Here is a 19,472-nt window from a genome sequence, read left to right as displayed (position 1 = left end):
GAGTGTTTTAAAAATGCTCTATCAAGAGGAAAGTTCAACTCTGTGAGTTGAATGCAAACATCAAAAGTAGTTTGTCACAATACTCCTGTATATTTTTTTCTGTGAAGATATTTCCTTTTCTACCACAGGCCTCAAAACACTCTAAATATACACTTGCAAATACTACAAAAAGTGTTTCAAAACTGCTCTTTTAAAAGAAAGGATAAACTCTGTGAGTTGAACGCACACATCACAACGTAGTTTCTGAGAATTATTCTGTCTAGTTTTTATGTGAAGGTATTTCAATTTCTACCATAGGCCTCCAAGTGCTTTAAATATCCACTTGCAAATTATAGAAAAAGAGTGTTTCAAAACTGCTCTATCAAAAGGAAGGTTCAACTCTGTGAGTTGAGTGCAGACATCACAAAGAACTTTCTGAGAATACTTCTGTCTTTTTTTTATGTGAAGGTACCCCCGTTTCCCCAGAAGGCCTCAAAGCGCTCCACATATCCACTTGCAGCCTACACAAAAAGAGTGTTTCCAAACTGCTCTATCAAAAGAAATGTTAAACTCTGTGCGTTGAACGCACACATCACAAAGTAGTTTCTGAGAATGATTCTTACTATTTTTTATATGAAGATACTTCCTTTTCTACCGTACACTTCAAAGCGCTCTAAATATCCACTCGGAAATTCTCCAAAAGAGTGTTTCAAAACTGCTCTATCAAAAGGAAGGTTCAACTCTATGACTTGAATGCACACATCTCAAAATGTCTCTGCGAATTCTTCTGTCTAGTTTTTATGTGAAGATATTTCCGTTTCCTTCGAATGCCTCGAACAGATCCAAATATCCACTTGCAGATTCTACAAAAAGAGTGTTTCAAAACTGCTCTATTGAAAGGAATGTTGAACTCTGTGAGTTGAATGCAAACATCACAAAGTAGTTTCTCAGAATGCTTCTGTCTAGTTTTTATATGAAGATATTTCCTTTTCTACCATAGACTTCAAAGCCCTCTAAATACACACTTGCAAATTCTACAAAAAGAGTGTTTCAAAACTGCTCTATCAAAAGAAATGTTAAACTCTGTGAGTTGAACGCACACATCCCAAAGTAGTTTCTGAGAATGATTTTGTCTAGTTTTTATATGAAGATATTTCCTTTTCTACCATAGGCCTCCAAGCGCTCTAAACATTCACTTGGAAATTCTTCAAAAAGAGTGTTTCAAAACTGCTCTATTGAAAGGAAGGTTCAAATTTGTTAGCTGAATGAACACATCACAGAGAAGTTTCTGAGAATTCTTCTGTCTAGTTTTATGTGAAGGAATCCTCTTTCCAACGAAGGCCTCAAAGAGGTCCAAATATGCACTTTCAGATTCTACAAAAAGAGTTTTTCAAAACGGTTCTATCAAGAGGAATGTTCAACTCTCTGAGTTCAATGCAAACATCACAAAGTAGTTTCTGAGAATGTTTCTGTCTAGTTCTTATGTGAAGTTATTTCCTTTTCTATCATAGGCCTCAAAGCCCTCTAAATACACACTAGCAAATTCTACAAAAAGAGTGTTTCAAAACTGCTGTATCAAAAGAAAGGTTAAACTCTCTGAGTTAAACCACACATCACAAAGTAGTTTCTGAGAATGATTCTGTCTAGTTTTTATATGAAGATATTTCCTTTTCTACCTTTGGCCTCAAAGCGCTCTAAATTTCCACTTGGAAATTGTACAAAAAGAGTGTCTCAAAACTCCTCTATCGAAAGGAAGTTTCAACTCTCTGAGTTCAATGCACACATCACAAAGAAGTTTCTGAGAATTCTTCTGTCTAGTTTTTATAGAAGAAATTCCCATTTCCAAAGAAGGCCTCAAAGAGGTCCAAATATCCACATGCAGTTGCTACAAAAAGAGTGTTACAAAGCTGCTCTATCAAAAGGAATGTTAAACTCTGTGAGTTGAATGCAAACATCACAAAGTAGTTTCTGAGAATGATTCTGTGTAGTTTTTCTATGAAGATATTTCCTTTTCTACCATAGGCCCCAAAGCCCTCTAAATATCCACTTACAAATTCTACAAAAAGAGTGTTTCAAAACTGCACTATCAAAAGGAAGTTTCAATTCTGTGAGTTGAGTGCAGAAATCACACAGATGTTTCTAAGAATACTTCTGTCTACATTTTATATGAAGATACTCCCATTTCCAAAGAAGGCCCCAAAGCGATCCAAAAATTCACTTGCAGACTTTACAGAGTGCTTCAAGACTGCTCAATCAAAAGAAAGGTTAAACTCTGTGATTTGAATGCACACATCACAAAGTAGTTTCTGAGAATGATTCTGTCTAGTTTTTATAGGAAGAAATTTCCTTTCCTACCATAGGCCTCCAAGTGCTTTAAATATCCACTTGCAAACACAACAAAAAGAGTGTTTCAAAACTGCTCTATCAAAAGGAAGGTTCAACTCTGTGAGTTGAGTGCAGACATCACAAAGAAGTTTCTGAGAATACTTCTGTCTACTTTTTATGTGAAGATATTCCCGTTTCCAAAGAACCCTCAAAGTGCTCAAAATATCCACTTGCAGAGATTACAAACAGAGTGTATCAAGTCTTTTCTATCAAAAGAAAGGTTAAACTCTGTGAGCTGAAAGCACACATCACAAAGTAGTTTCTGAGAATGATTCTGTCTGGTTTTTCTGTGAAGAAATTTCCTTTTCTACCATAGACCTCAAAGCCCTCTAAATACACACTAGCAAATTCTACAAAAAGAGTTTCAAAACTGTTCTATCAAAAGGAATGTTCAACTCTGTGAGATAATTCCTTTTCCAACATTGGCCTCAAAAGGAATCAAATATCCACTTGCTGATTACACAAAAAGAGTGTTTGAAAACTGCTCTATCAAAAGGAAGTTTCAACTCTGCGAGTTGAAAGCACACATCAAAAGAAGTTTCTGAGAATGATTCTTTCTAGTTTTTATTTGAAGATATTTCCTTTTCCGACATAGGTCTCAAAGGGAGCCATATATCAACTTATGGATTCTACAAAAAGAGTGTTTCAAAACTGCTCTATGAATAGAAAGTTTCAAGTCTGTGAGACGAATGCACACCTCACAAAGAAGTTTCTGAGAATGCTTCTGTCTGGTTTTTATGGGAAGATATTCTCGTTTCCAACAAATGCTTCAAAGCAGTCCAAATATCTTCTTGTAGATTCCACAAAAAGAGTGTTTCAAAACTACTCTATCAAAAGAAAAGTTCAACTCAGTGCGTTGAATGCACACAACGCAACGAAGTTTCTGAGAATGCTTCTGTTTGCTTTTTATGTGAGGATATTCCCGTTTCAACGAAGGCCTCAAATCGGTCCAAATATCCAATTGCAGATTCCACAAAAAGAGTGTTTCAAAACTGTCCTATCAAAAGGAGTGTCCAACTCTGTGAGTTGAATGCAAACATAAAAAAGAAGTTTCTTAGAATTCTTCTGTCTACTTGTTATATGAAGATATTTCCTTATCTACCATAGGCCTCAAAGCGCTCCAAATATCCACTTGAAGATTCTACAAAAAGAGTGTTTCAAAACTGCTCTATCAAAATGAAGGTTCAACTCTATGAGTTGAATGCATATATCATGAAGAAGTTTCTGAGAATGTTTCTTTCTAGATTTTATGTGAAGATATTTTTTTTTCCAATATAGGCCTCAAAGGGAACAAAATATCCACTTGCAGATTCCTCAAAAACAGTGTTTCAAAACTTCTCTATCAAAAGGAATGTTCAAACCTGTGAGTTGAGTGCAGACATCACAAAGAAGTTTCAGAGAATACTTCTGTCTACTTTCTATTTGAAGATATTCCCGTTTCCAAAGAAGGCCTCAAAGTGCTCCAAATATCCACTTGCAGATTCAACAAAAAGAATGCTTCAAAACAGCTCTATCAAAAGGAAGGTTCAACTCTGTGAGTTGAAAGCACATATCAAAAAGTAGTTTCTGAGAATAATTCTTTCTAGTTTTTATGTGAAGATATTTCCTTTTCCAACATAGGCCTCAAAGGGAGCCACCTATCCACTTGCAGATTCTAATAAAAGAGTGTTTCAAAACTGCTCTATCAAAAGAAACGTTCAACTGTTTAAGTTGAACGCACACATCATAAAGAAGTTTCTGTGAATGCTTCTGTCTACTTTTTATTTGAAGATATTCCCTTTTCCACCAAAGGCTTCAAAGCGGTCCAAATACCCACTTGCATATTCTACAGAAAGTGTGTTTCAAAACTGCTCTATCAAAGGAAAGGTTCAACTCTGTGAGTAGAACACAAACATCACAAAGTAGTTTCTGAGAATCACTCTGTCTAATTTTTATATGAAGATATTTCCTTTTCTACCATAGGCATCAAAGCGCTCTAAATATCCACTTGCAAATTCTAGAAAAAGAGTGTTTCAAAACTGCTCTTTTCAAAGAAGTTTCAACTCTGCTAGTTGAATGCACACATCACAAAGAAGTTTCTGAGACTTCGTCTGTCTAGTTTTAATTTGAATAAATTCCCGTTTCCCATGAAGGCCTCCATGCGGTCCAAATACACACTTGCAGAGTCTATGAAAAGTGTTACAAAACTGCTCTATCAGAAGGAATGTTCAACTCTGTTAGGTGAACGCACACATCACATAGTAGTTTCTGAGAATCATTCTACCTAGTTTTTATATGAGGATATTACCTTTTCTACCACAGGCCTCAAAGCGCTCCAAATATCCACATGCAAATTCTACAAAAAGAGTGTTTCAAAACTGCTCTATCAAAAGAAAGGTTAAACTCTGTGAGTTGAACGCACACATCACAAAGTAGTTTCTGAGAATGATTCTGTCTAGTTTTCTATCAAGATATTTCCTTTTCTACCATACGGATCAAAGCGCTCTAAATATACACTTGGAAATTCTACAAAAAGAGTCTTTCAAAACTGCTGTATCAAAAGGAAGGTTCAACTCTGTGAGTTGAATGCAGATATCACAAAGAAGTTTCTGAGACTGCTTCTATCTACTTTTTATGTGAAGATATTCTCGTTTCCAAAGAAGGTCTCAAAGCGCACCTAATATCCACTTGCAGACTTTACAACAGAGTGTTTCAAAACTGCTCTATCAAAAGGAAGTTTCAACTCTGTCAGTTGAATGCACACATCACAAAGAAATTTCTGAGAATGTTTCTTTCTAGTTTTTACGTGAAGATAATTCCTTTTCCAACTTAGGCCTCAAAGAGAATCTAATATCCACTTGCAGATTGTAAAAAAATAATGTTTCAAAACTGCTCTATCAAAAGAAAAGTTCAACTCTGTGAGTTGAATGCACACATTGCAAAGAACTTTCTGAGAATACTTCTGTCTGGTTTTTAGGTGAGGATATTCCCGTTTCCAATGAAAGCCTCAAAGCGGTCCAAATATCCACTTGCAGATTCCACAAAAAGAGAGTTACAAAACTATTCTATCAAACGGAATGTTCAACGCTGTGAGATGAATGCAAACATCACAAAGAAGTTTCTTAGAATGCTTCTGTCTACTCTTTATATGAAGATATTTCCTTTTCTTCCATAGGCCTCAAAGCGCTCCAAATACCCACTTGAAGATTCTACAAAAAGAGTGTTTCAAAACTGCTCTATAAAAAGGAAGATTCAACTCTGTGAGTTGAAAGCACCCATAGAAAAGAAGTTTCTGAGAATGATTCTTTCTAGTGTTTATGTGAAGATATTTCCTTTTCCAACATAGTCTTCAAAGGGAGCCACATATCCACTTGCAGATTCTAGAAAAAGAGTGTTTCAAAACTGCTCTATCAAAAGAAAGGTTCAATTCTGTGAGCTGAATACACACATCACAAAGAAGTTTCTGAGAATGTTTCTTTCTAGTTTTTATCTGAAGATAATTTCTCTTCCAACATAGGCTTCAAAAGGAAACAAATGTCCACTTGCAGATTCTACAAAAAGAGTGTCTCAGAACTGCTCTATAAAAAGGAAGTTTCAACTATGTGAGTTGAATGCACACATCACAAAGAAGTCTCTGAGTATGCTTCTGTCTACTTTTTATATGAAGATAATTCCCTTTTTACCATTGGCATCAAAGAGCTCCATGTATCCACTTGCATATTCTAAAAAAAGTGTGTTTCAAAACTTCTCTATCAAAAGAAAGGTTCTACTCTGTGAGTTGAATGCACACATCACAAAGGATTTTCTCAGAATGTTTATTTCAAGTTTTTATGTGAAATTATTCCTGTTTCCAACGAAAGCCTCGAAGAGGTCCAATTATGCACTTGCAGATTCCACAAAAAGAGTGTTACAAACCTGTTCTATCAAAAGGAATGCTCAGCTGTGTGAGTTGAATGCAAACTTCACAGAGTAGTTTCTGAGAATGCTTCTGTCTAGTTTTTATATTAAGATATTTCCTATTCTAAAATAGGCCACAAAGCGCTCTAAATATCCACTTGCAAATACTACAAAAAGAGTGTTTCCAAACTGCTCTATCAAAAGAAAGGTTCAAATCTGTGAGTTAGATGAACTAATAACAAAGAAGTTTCTGAGAATGTTTCTTTTTAGTTTTTACATGAAGATATTTCCTTTTGCAACATAGGCCTCAAAGAGTACAACATATCCACTTGCAGATTACACAAAAAGAGGGTTTCAGAACTGCTCTATCAAAAGAAATGTTCAGTTCTGTGAGTTGAATGCAAACATCACAATGTAGTTTCTGAGAATGCTTCTGTCTACTTTTTATATGAGGATACTTCCTATTCTACCATAGGCCTCAAAGCGCTCTAAATATCCACTTGCAATTCTACAAAAGAGTGTTTCAAAACTGCTCTATCAAAAGGAGGGTTCAACTCTGTGAGTTGAGTGCTGACATCACAAAGAAGTTTCTAAGAATACTTCTGTCTACTTTTTATGTGAAGATATTCCCGTTTCCAAAGAAGGCCTCAAAGCGCTCCAAATATCCACTTGCAGATTCTACAAAAAGAGTGATTCAAAACTGCTCTATCAAAAGGAATGTTCAACTCTGTGAATTGAAAGCACACATCAAAAAGAAGTTTCTGAGAATGATTCTTTCTAGTTTTTATGTGAAGACATTTCCTTTTCCTACATAGGTCTCAAAGGGAGCCATATATACACTTGCAGATTCTACAAAAAGAGTGTTTCAAAACTGCTCTATGAATAGAAAGGTTCAAAACTGTGAGTTGAATCCACACATCACGAAGAAGTTTCTGAGAATGCTTCTGTCTGGTTTTTATGTGAAGATATACCCGTTTCCAAAGAAGGCTTCAAAGCGGTCCAAATATCCTCTTGTAGAATCCACAAAAAGAGTGTTTCAAAACTGTTCTATTAAAAGGAATATTCGACTCTGTGAGTTGAATTCAAATATCACAAAGAAGTTTCTGAGATTGCTTCTGTCTAGTCTTTATACGGAGATGTTTCCTTTTCTACCATAGGCGTCAAAGCGCTCCAAATATCCACTTGCAGATCCTACAAAAAGAGTGTTTCAAAACTGCCCTGTCAAAAGGAAGTTTCAACTCGTGAATTGAATGAACATATCTCAAAGAAGTTTCTGAGAATGTTTCTTTCTAGTTTTTATGTGAAGATATTTCCTTTTCCAACGTAGGCCTCAAAGAACTCCAAATATCCACTTGCAGATTCTACAAAAAGAGTGTTGCAAAACTGCTCAATCAAAAGGAAAGTTCAACTCTGTTAGTTGAATGCACACATCACAAAGAAGTCTCTGAGAATGCTTCTGTCTAATTTTTATATGAAGACAATTCCATTTTTACCATTGGCATGAAAATGCTCCAAGTATCCACTTGCAGATTATATGAAAAGTGTGTTTCAAAACTGCTGTATCAAAAGAAAGATTCAACTCTGTGAGTTGAATGCACACATCACAAAGGAGTTCCTGAGAATGTTTGTTCCTAGTTTTTATGTGAAGATATTCCCGTTTCCAACAAAAGCCTCAAAGCGGTCCAAATATCCACTTGCAGATTCGACAAAAAGAGTGTTTCAAAACTTCTCTATCAAAAGGAATGTTTAACTCTGTTAGTTGAATGCACACATCAGAAAGAACTTTCTGAGAATGCTTCAGTCTAGTTTTTATGTGAAGATATTTCCTTTTCTACAATAGAACTCAAAGGGCTCCAAACATCCACTGGCAGATTCCACCAAAAGAGTGTTTCCAAACTTCTCTATCAAAAGGAAGATTCAACTCTGTGAGTTGAATGCACACATCACAATGAGGTTTCTGAAAATTCTTCTGTCTACTTTTCATATAAAGATAATTCCTTTCTTACCATTGGCCTCAAAGCACTGCAAATATCCACTTGCAGATTCTACAAAAAGACTGTTTCAAAACTGCTCTTTCAAAAAAAAGTTCAATTTTGTGAGTTGAACGCACACATCACAAAGAACTTTCTGTGAATGTTTTTGTCTAGTTTTTATGTGAAAATATTTCCTTTACCCCATAGGCCTCAAAATGCTCCAAATATCCACTTGCAGATTTTACAAAATAGTGTTTCAAAACTGCTCTATGAAAAGAAAGATTCAACACTTGGGGTCGAATGCACACATCAAAAAAAGTTTCTGAGAGTTCTTCTGTCTAGTTTTTATGTGAAGATATATCCTTTTCCACCATAGGCCCCAAAGCGCTCCTAATATCCACTTGCATTTTCTACAAAAAGAGTGTTTCAAAACTGTTCTATGAAAAGAATTGTTCAACACTTGGAGTTGAATGCACACATCACAAAGTAGTGTCTGAGAATGCTTCTGTCTAGTTCTTATGTGAAGACAGTTCCTTTCCCAACGTATACCTCAAATCCCTCTGAATATCCACTTGCATTTTCTACAAAAAGAGAGCTTCAAAGCTGCTCTGTCAAAAGAATGGTTCAACTCTGTGAGGTGAATGCAGACATCACAAAGAAGTTTCTGAGAGTGCTTCTGTCTAGTTTTTATGTGAAGATATTTCGTTTTCCACCATAGGCCTCAAATCAGTCCAAATATTCATTGCAGAATCTACAAAAAGAGTGTTTCAAAACTGCTCTATCAAAAGAAAGGTTCAACACTGTGAGTTGAATACATAAATTCCAAAGAAGATTCTGAGAATGCTTCCGTCGAGTTTTTATGTGAAGATATTTCCTTTTCCAACACAGGCCTCAAAGCGCTCCAAATATGTGGAAACACTTGCAGATTCTACAAAAAGAGTATTTCAATCAGCTCAATCAAAAGAAAGATTCAACTCTATGAGTTGAATGCAAGCATCTTGTAGACCTCAAAGCGCTCCAAATATCAACTTGCAGATTCTACAAAAATAGTGTTTCAAAACTGCTCTATCAAAAGAATGGTTCTACCCTGTGAGTTGAATGCACACATCACAAAGAAGTTTCTGGGAATGCTTTTGTATTATCTCTATGTGAAGATATTTCCTTTTGCACCATAGGACCCAAATCACTCCAAATATCCACTTGCAGATTGTACAAAAAGAGAGTTTCAAAACTGCTCTATCAAAAGAGAGGTTTCACTCTGTGAGTTGAATGCACACATCACAGAAAAGTTTCTCAGAATGCTTCTGTCTAGTTTTTATGTGAAGATATGTCCTTTTCCACCATAGGCCTCAAATCGCTCCAAATTTCCACTTGCATTTTCTTCAAAAAGAGAGTTTCAAATCTGCTCTATGAAAAGAATTGTTCAACTGTGTGAGGTGAAAGCGCACATCCCAAAGAAGTTTCTAAGAATGCTTCTGTCTAGGTTTATGTGAAGATATTTCCTTTTCAACCATACACGTCAAAACGGTCCACATATCCACTTGCAGATTCTACAAAAAGAGTGTTTCTAAACTACTCTATCAAAAGAAATTTTCAACTCTGTGAGTTGAATGTACATGTCACAAAGAAGTTTCTGAGAATACTTCTGTCTACTTTTTATGTGAAGATATTTCCTTTCCCACCATTGACCTCAATGCGCTCCAAATATTGACTTGCAGAATCTCCTATAAGAGTATTTCCAAACCGCTCTATGAAAAGATAGGTTTAACTCTGTGAGTTGAATGCCCAAATCGCAAAGAAGTTTCTGAGAAGGCTTCTGTCTAGTTTTTATGTGAAGATATTTCCTTTTCCACCATAGGCCTCAAAGCGCACCAAATATCCACTTGCAGATCCTACAAAAAGAGTGTTTCAAAACTGCTCAATCAAAAGAAAGGTTCAACTGTGTGAGTTGAATGCACACATCACAAACAAGTTTCTGCAAATACTTCTGTCTAGTTTTTATGTGAAGATATTTTCTTTTCCACTATAGGCCTCAAAGCACTCCAACTATTCACTTGCAGATTCTACCAAAAATGTTTTTCAAAACTGCTCTATCAAAAGAAATGTTCAACCCTGTGAGTTGAATGCACACATCACAATGTAGTTTCCGGGAATGCTTTTGTATATTTTCTATGTGAAGATATTTAATTTTCCACCATAGGCCCCAAGCGCTCCAAATATCGACTTGCAGTTTCTTCAAAAAGAGAGTTTTAAAACTGCTCTACCAAAAGAAAGGTTCAACTCTGTGGGTTGAATGCACAGATCACAAAGCTGTTTCTGAGAATGCTTCTGTATAGTTTTTATGTGAAGATATTTCCATTTCCACCATAGGCCTCAAAGCGCTCAAAATATCCACTTGCAGATTCTACAAAAGGAATGTTTCAAAACTGCTCTATCAAAAGAAAGGTTCAACACCGTGAGTTGAATGCAAACTTCACAAAGAAGTTTCTGAGAATGCTTCTATCTAGTTTTTTTGTGAAGATATTTCCTTTTCCACCACTGGCCTCAAAGCACTCCAAGTATCCACTAGCACACTCTACAAAAAGAGTGTTTCAACACTGCTCTATCAAAGAAAGCTTCAACACTGTGAGTTGAATTCCCACATCAAAAAGAAATTTCTGAGAATGCTTTGTCTAGTTGTTATGTTGAGATATTTCCTTTTCCACCATAGGCCTCAAAGCGCTCCAAATATCCACCTGCATTTTCTTCTAAAAGAGTTTCAAACTTGCTCTATCAAAAGAATGATTCAACTCTATGCGTTGAATGCACACATCACAAAAAAGTTTCTGAGAATGCTTCTGTCTAGTTTTTATTTGAAGACATTTCCCTTCCACCATAGGCTTCAAAGGGCTCCAGATATCCACTTGCAGATTCAACAAAAAGAGTGTTTCAAAACTGCTGTCTCAAAAGAAACGTTCAACTCTCTGGGTTGAATGCACACATCACAAATAAGTTTCTGACACTGCTTCCATCTAGTTTTTATGTGAAGATATTTCCTTTTCCACCATAGGCCTCAAAGCGCTCCAAATATCCACTTGCATTTTCCACAAAAAGAGAGTTTCAAAACTGGTCTATCAAAAGAAAGTTTAAGCCCTATAAGTTGAATGCACACATCAGAAAGAAGTTTCTGAGATTTCTTCTGTCTAGTTTTTATGTGAACATATTTACTTTTCCAACATAGGCCTCAAAGTGCTCCAAATATCTACTTGCAGATTCTACAAAAAGAGTGTTTCAAAACTGCTCTTTCAAAAGAAAGGTTGACCTCTGTGAGTTGAATGCACACATCACAAAGAACTTTCTGTGAATGCTTTTGTCTAGTTTTTATGTGAAGATATTTCCTTTTCCACCATAGGCCTGAAAGCGCTCCAAGTATCCACTTACAGATTCTACAAAAAGAGTTTCAGAACTGCTCTATCAAAAGAATGGTTCATCTCTGTGGGTTGAATGCACATGTCACAAAGAAGTTTCTGAAAATGCTTCTGTCTAGTTTTTATGTGAAGATATTTCGTTTTCCACCATAGGCGTCAAAACAGTCCAAATATCCACTTACAGATACTACAAAAAGAATGTTTCAAAAGTGCTGTATCGAAAGATAGGTTCAACTCTATGATTTGAATGCTCACATCACAAAGTAGTTTCTGAGAATGCTTCTGTCTAGTTTTTCTGTGAAGATATTTCCTTTTCCACCTTAGGCCTCAAAGCGCTCCAAATATCCACTTGCAGATTCTACAAAAAGAGTGTTTCAAAACTGCTCTAGAAAGAGAAACGTTCAACTCTGTAAGCTGAATGCACACATCACAAACAAGTTTCTGCAAATACTTCTGTCTAGTTTTTATGTGAAGATATTTCCTTTCCACCATAGGCCTTAAAGCGCTTCAAATATCAACCTGCAAATTCTAGAAAAAGAGCGTATCAATACTGCTCTATCAAAAGAAAGGTTCAACTCTGTGAGTTGAATGCACACATCACAAAGAAATTTCTGAGAATATTTCGGTGTAGTTTTTATGTGAAGATATTTCCTTTTCCACCATAAGCCTCAAAGCACTCCAAATATCCACTTGCATTTACTTCAAAAAGAGAGTTTCAAAACTGCTCTATCAAAAGAACGGTTCAACTCTGTGAGTTGAATGCACACATCACAAAGAAGATTCTGAGAATGCTTCTGTCTAGTTTTTATGTGAAAGTGTTTCCTTTTCCACCATATGCCTCAAAGTCATCAAAGTACCCACATGCAGATTCTACAAAAAGACTGTTTGAAAACTACTCTATCAAAAGAAATGTTCAACTCTTTAAGTTGAATGCACACATCAAAAACAAGTTTCTGAGAATGCTTCTGTCTAGTTTTAACGTGAAGCTATTTTGATTTCCAAAATAGGACTAAAAGGGCACTAAATATCCACTTGCAGATTCTACAAAAAGAGTGTTTTAACATTGCTCTATCCAAACAAAGGTTCAACTCTGTGAGTAGAATGCACACAACACAAAAAATTTCTGAGAATGCTTCTGTCTAGCTTTTATGTGAAGATATTTCCTTTTCCACCATAGGCCTCAAAACCCTCCAAATATCCACTTGCATTTTCTACAAAAAGAGAACTTCAAAATGGCTCTGTCAAAAAAAAAAAAAAGATGGTTCATCTCTGTGGGTTGAAAGCACACAACACAAAGAACATTCTGAGAATGCTCCATCTAATTATTATGTGAATATATTTCCTTTTCTACCACAAGCCTCACATTGCTCCAAATATCCACTTGCAGATTCTTCAAAAAGAGTGCTTCAAAACTGCTCTATTGAAAGAAATGTTCACCTCTGTGTGTTGAATGCACACATTACAAAGAAATTTCTGAGAATCCCTCTGTCTAGTTTTTATGTGAAGATATTTCCTTTTCCACCAAAGGCCCCAAAGCGCTCCAAATATCCACTTGCAGATTCTACAAAAAGAGTGTTTCAAAACTACTGTAGAAAGAGAAACGTTCAACTCTGTGAGCTGAATGCACACATCACAAAGAAGTTTCTGAGAATACTTCTGTCTAGTTTTTACGTGAAGATATTTCCTCTCCACCTTAGGCCTTAAAGCGCTTCAAATATCAACTTGCAAATTCTACAAAAAGAGTGTATCAATACTGTTCTATCAAAAGAAAGGTTCACCTCTGTGAGTTGAATGCACACATCACAAAGAAGTTTCTGAGAATGTTTCTATGTGGTTTTTATGAGAAGATACTTCCTTTTCCACCACAAGGCTTAAAGCACTCCAAATGTCCACATGCATTTTCTTCAAAAAGAGAGTTTCAAAACTGCTCTATCAAAAGGAAGGTTCAACTCTGTGAGTTGAGTGCAGACATCACAAAGAAGTTTCTGAGAATATTTCTGTCCACTTTTTATTTGAAGATAATCAAATTTCTAAGGAAGTCCTCAGAGCGCCCCAAATATCGATTTGCAGACTTTACAAACAGAGTATTTCAAAACTGCTCTATCAAAACGAAGGTTCAACTCTGTGAGTTGAGTGCAGACATCAAAAAGAAGTTTCTGAGAATTCTTCTGTATACTTTTTATGTGAAGATACTCCCGTTTCCAAAGAAGGCCTCAGAGCACTCCAAATATCCACTGGCAGAATTTACAAACAGAGTGCTTCAAAACTGCTCTATCAAAAGAATGGTTAAACTCTGTGAGTTGAATGCACACATCACAAAGTAGTTTCTGAGAATGATTCTGTCAGGTTTTTCTATGAAGATATTTCCTTTTCTACCATAGGCCTTGAATCGCTCTAAATATCCACTTGGAAATTCTACAAAAGGAGTGTTTCAAAACTGCTCTATTGAAAGAAAGGTTCAACTCTGTGAGTTGAATGCACACATCACAAAGAAGTTTCTGAGAATTCTTCTGTCTAATTTTTATATGAAGAAATTCCCGTTTGCAAGAAGACCTCAAAGAGGTCCAAATATCCACTTGCTGATTCTACAAAAAGAGTGTTACAAAACTGCTCTACCAAAAGGAAGGTTCAACTCTGTGAGTTGAATGCAAATATCACAATGTAGTTTCTGAGAATTCTTCTCTGTAGTTTTTCTGTGAAGATATTGCCTTTCCTGCCAAAGGCCCCAAAGCGCTCTAAATATCCACTTGGAAATTCTCCAAAAAGAGTGTTTCACAACTGCTCTATCAAAAGGAAGGTTCAACTCTGTGAGTTGAGTTCAGACATCACAAAGAAGTTTCTGACAATACTTCTGTCTACTTTTTATGTGAAGATATTCCCGTTTCCAAAGAAGGCCTCAAAGCGCTCCAAATACCCACTTGCAGACTTTACAATCAGAGTGTTTCAAAAGTGCTCTATCAAAAGAAAGGTTGAACTCTGTGAGTTGAATGCACACATCAGAAAGTAGTTTCTGAGAATGATTCTGTCTAGTTTTTATTTGAAGATATTTCCTTTTCTACCATAGGTCTTCAAGCACTCTAAATATTCACTTGGAAATTCTACAAAAAGAGTGTTTCAAAACTGCTCTATCGAAAGGAAGGTTCGACTCTGTGAATTGAACGTACACATCACAAAGAAGTTTCTGAGAATTCTTCTGTCTAGTTTTATGTGAAGAAATCCCATTTCCAATGAAGGCCTCCAAGAGGTCCAAATATCCACTTGCAGATTCTACAAAAAGAGTGTTTCTAAACAGCTCAATCAAAAGAAAGGTTCAACTCTGTGAGTTGAGTGCACACATCATAAAGAAGTTTCTGAGAATGTTTCTGTCTAGTTTTTATGTGAAGATATTACCCTTTCAAATATAGGCCTCAAAGCACTCCAAATATCCATTTGCAGATATTACAAAAAGAGTGTTTTCAAACTGCTCAATCAAAACAAAGGTAAACTTTGTGAGTTGAATGCACACATCACTAAGAAATATATGAGAATGCTTCTGTCTAGTTTTTCTGTGAAGTTATTTCCTTTTCCAAGGTATGCCTCAAATCGCACAAAATTTCCACTCGCAGATTCTTCAAAAAGAGTGTTTCAAAACTGCTGAATAAAAAGAAAGTTTCAACTCTGTGAGATGAATGCACACATCACAAAGAAGTTTCTCAGAATGCTTCTGTCTAGTTTTTATGGGAAGATATTTCCTTTTACACCGTTGGACTCAATGTGCTCCAAATATCCACTTGCCGACTCTCCAAAAAGAGATTTTCAAATCTGCTCAATCAAAAGAAAGGCTCAACTCTGTGAGATGGATGCACTCGTCACAAAGAAGTTTCTCAGAATGCTTCTGTCTAGTTTTTATTTGAAGATATTTCCTTTTCAGCTATAGGCCTCAAAACGCTCCAAATATCCGTTTGCAGATACGATAAAAAGAGTGTTTTCAAACTGCTGAATGAAAGGAAATGTTCAACTTTGTGAGTTGAATTCACACATCGCAAAGAAGTATCTGAGAATGCTTCTGTCTAGGTTTTATGTGAAGATAGTTCCTTTTCCACCGTAGACCTCAAAGCGCTCCAAATATCCACTTGCAGATTCTACAACAAGAGTCTTTCAAAACTGTTCAATCAAAAGAAAGCTTCAACTCTGTGAGATGAATGCACACATCACAAAGAATTTTCTGAGAATGCTTCCTCTAGTTTTTTGTGAAGATATTTTCTTTTCCACCGCAGGCCTCAAAGCCCTCCAAATATCCAGTTGTAGATTCTACAAAAAGAGTGTTTCAGAACTGCTCAATCAATAGAAAGGTTCAACTCTGTGTGTACAATGCACACATTACAAGGCAGTTACTGAGAATGCGTCTGTCCAGTTTTTATGTGAAGATATTTCCTTTTAAGCTACAGGCTTCAAAGCGTTCCAAATATCCATCTGCAGATACTACAAAAAGAGTGTTTTCAAACTGCTCAATCGAAGAAAGTTTAAGCTCTGTGAGTTGAATGCACACATCACAAAAAAGTTTCTGAGAATGCTTCTGTCTAGATTTTATGTGAAGATATTCCCTTTTCCACAATAGGCCTCAAAGTGCTCCAAATATCCACTTGCAGATTATTCAAAAAGAATGTTTCAAAACTGCTCAAACAAAAGAAAATTTCAACTCTGTGGGTTGAATGCCCACATCACAAATAATTTTCTGAGAATGATTCTGTCTAGTTTTAAGTGAAGATATTTCCTTTTCAGCTGTAGGCCCCAAAGCACTCCAAATATCCAATTGCAGATATGACAAAAAGAGTGTTTTGAACTGCTCAATCAAAACAAAGTTTCAGCTCTGTGAGGTATATGCACAAATCACAAAGAAGTGTAAGAGAATGCTTCCATCTAGTTTTTATGTGAAGATATTTTCTTTTCCATGGTAGGCCTCAAAGCATTCCAAATATCCACTTGCAGATTCTTCAAAAAGAGTCTTTCAAAACTGCTCAATCAAAAGAAAGATTCAACTCTGTGAGATGAATGCACACATCACAAAGAAGTTTCTCAGAATGCTTCTGTCTAGTTTTTATGTGAAGATATTTCCTTTTATACCATAGGCCCCAAAGCGCTCCAAATATTCACTTGCAGATTCTCCAAAAAGAGTTTTTCAAATCTGCTCAGTCAAAAGAAAGCTTCAACTCTGTAAGATGAATGCACTCATCACAAAGAAGTTTCCCAGAATGCTTCTGTCTAGTTTCTATGTGAAGAAATTTCCTTTTGAACCACAGGCCTAATAGCGCTCCATATATCCGATTGCAGATTCTACAAAAAGAGTGTTTGGAAACTGCTCAATCAAAAGAAAGTTTCAAATCTGTAGGTAGAATGCACACGTTACAAAGTAGTTTCTGAGAATGCTTCTCTCTAGTTTTTATGTGAAGATATTTCCTATTCAGCTATAGGCCTCAAATGCTCCACATACCCACTTGCAGATACTACAAAAGATTGTTTCCAAATTGTTGAATCAAGATAAGGGTTCAACTTTGTGAGTTCAATGCACACATCACAAAGAAGTATCTGAGAATGCTTCTGTCTAGGTTTCATGTGAAGATATTTCCTTTTCCATCATAGGCCTCAAAGGGCTCCAAATATCGAGTTGTAGATCCTACAAAAAGAGTGTTTCAAAACTCCTCTATCAAAGGAAAGTTTCACCTCTGTGAGATGAATGCACTCATCACAAGGATGTTTCTCAGAATGCTTCTGTCTAATTTTTATGTGAGGATATTTCCTTTTCTGCTATAGGCCATAAAACCCTCAAAATATCCAAATGCAGATACTACAAAAATAGTGTTCTCAAACTGCTCAATTAAAAGAAAGGTTCAACTCTGTGAGTTGAATGTACACATCACAAAGAAGTATCTGAGAATGTTTCTGTCTAGTTTTTATGTGAAGATATTTCCTTTTCCACCCTAGGCCTCAAAGCGCTCCAAATATCCACTTGCAGATTCTGCAAAAAGAGTGTCTCAGAAGTGCTCAATCAAAAGAGATGTTCAACTCAGTGAGATGAATGCGCACATCACAAATGAGTTTCTCAGAATGCTTCAGTCTAGTTTTTATGTGAAGATATTTCCTTTTCCACCATAGGCCTCAAAGCACTCCAAATATCCACTTGCATATTCTACAAAAAGAGTTTTTCAAAACTGCTCAATCAAAAGAAACGTTCAACTCTGTGAGATGAATGCACTAATCATAAAGAAGTTTCTCAGAATGCTTCTGTCTAGTTTTTATGTGAAGATATTTCCTTTTCAGCTATAGGCCTCAAACGCTCCACATATCCACTTGCAGATACTACAAAAAGAGAGTTTCCAAACTGCTGAATCAAAAGAAGGGTCCAACTTTGTGAGTTCAATGCACACATCACAAAGAAGTATCTGAGAATGCTTCTGTCTAGGTTTTATGCGAAGATATTTCCTTTTCCATCATAGGCCTCAAGGTGCTCCAAATATCCAGTTGCAGATACTACAAAAAGAGTATTTCAAAGCTGCTCAATCAAAACAAAGGTTCACCTCTGTGAGATGAATGCACTCATCACAAAGATGTTTCCCAGAATGCTTCTGTCTACTTTTTATGTGAAGATATTTCCTTTTCAGCTGTAAGCCTCAAAGCGCTCCAAATATCCACTTGCAGATACTACAAAAAGAGTGTGAAAAAACTGCTCAATCAAAAGAAAGATTGAACTCTGTGAGTTGAATGCACACGTCATGAAGAAGTTTCTCCGAATGTTTCTGCCTAGTTTTTATGTGAAGATATTTCCTTTTCTGCTATAGGCCTCAAAGCGCTCCATAAATCCATTTGCAGATACTGCTAAAAGAGTGTTTTCAAACTACTCAATCAAAACAAAGTTTCAACTCTGTGAGTTGAATGCACACATCACAAAGAAGTATATGAGAATGCTTCTGTCTAGTTTTTATGTGAAGATATTTCCTTTTCAGCTATAGGCCTCAAAACGCTCCAAATATCCATTTGCAGATACTACAAAAAGAGTGTTTCCAAACTGCTCAATCAAAAGAAAGGTTCAACTTTGTGAGTTGAATTCACACATCCCAAAGAAGTATCTGAGAATGCTTCTGTCTTGGTTTTATGTGAAGATAGTTCCTTTTCCACCATAGGGCTCAAAGTCCTCCAAATATCTACTTGCAGATTCTACAAAAAGAGTGTTTCAAAACTGCTCAATCAAAAGAAAGGTTCAATTCTGTGAGATGATTGCACACATCACAAAGAAGTTTCTGAGAATGCTTCTGTCTAGTTTTTTTGTGAAGATATTTTCTTTTCCACCATAGGCCTCAAAGCACTGCAAATATCCACTTTCAGATCCTAAAAAAAAAGTTTTTCAAAAAAGGTCAATCAAAAGAAAGGTTCAACTCCATGAGATGAATGCACTCATCAGAAAGAAGTTTCTCAGAATGCTTCTGTCTAGTTTTTATGTGAAGATATTTCCTTTACAGCTATAGGCCTCAAAGCACTCCAAATATTCACTTGCAGATTCATCAAAAAGAGTGTTTCCAAGCTCAATCAAAAGAAAGGTTCAACTCTGTGAGTTGAATGCACACATCACAAAGAAGTATCTGAGAATGTTTCTGTCTAGTTTTTATGTGAAGATATTTCCTTTTCCACCCTAGGCCTCAAAGCGCTCCAAATATCCACTTGCAGATTCTTCAAAAAGAGTGTTTCAGAGGTGCTCAATCAAAAGAGCGGTTCAACTCAATGAGATGAATGCACACGTCATGAAGAAGTTTCTCAGAATGCTTCTGTCTAGATTTTATGTGAAGATATTTTCTTTCCAGCTACAGGACTCAAACGCTCC

This window comes from Gorilla gorilla, chromosome 5 (assembly GCF_029281585.2).
Source record: "Gorilla gorilla gorilla isolate KB3781 chromosome 5, NHGRI_mGorGor1-v2.1_pri, whole genome shotgun sequence".
Lineage (NCBI taxonomy): Eukaryota > Metazoa > Chordata > Mammalia > Primates > Hominidae > Gorilla > Gorilla gorilla.
Note: the sequence above shows the minus strand (reverse complement) of the source record.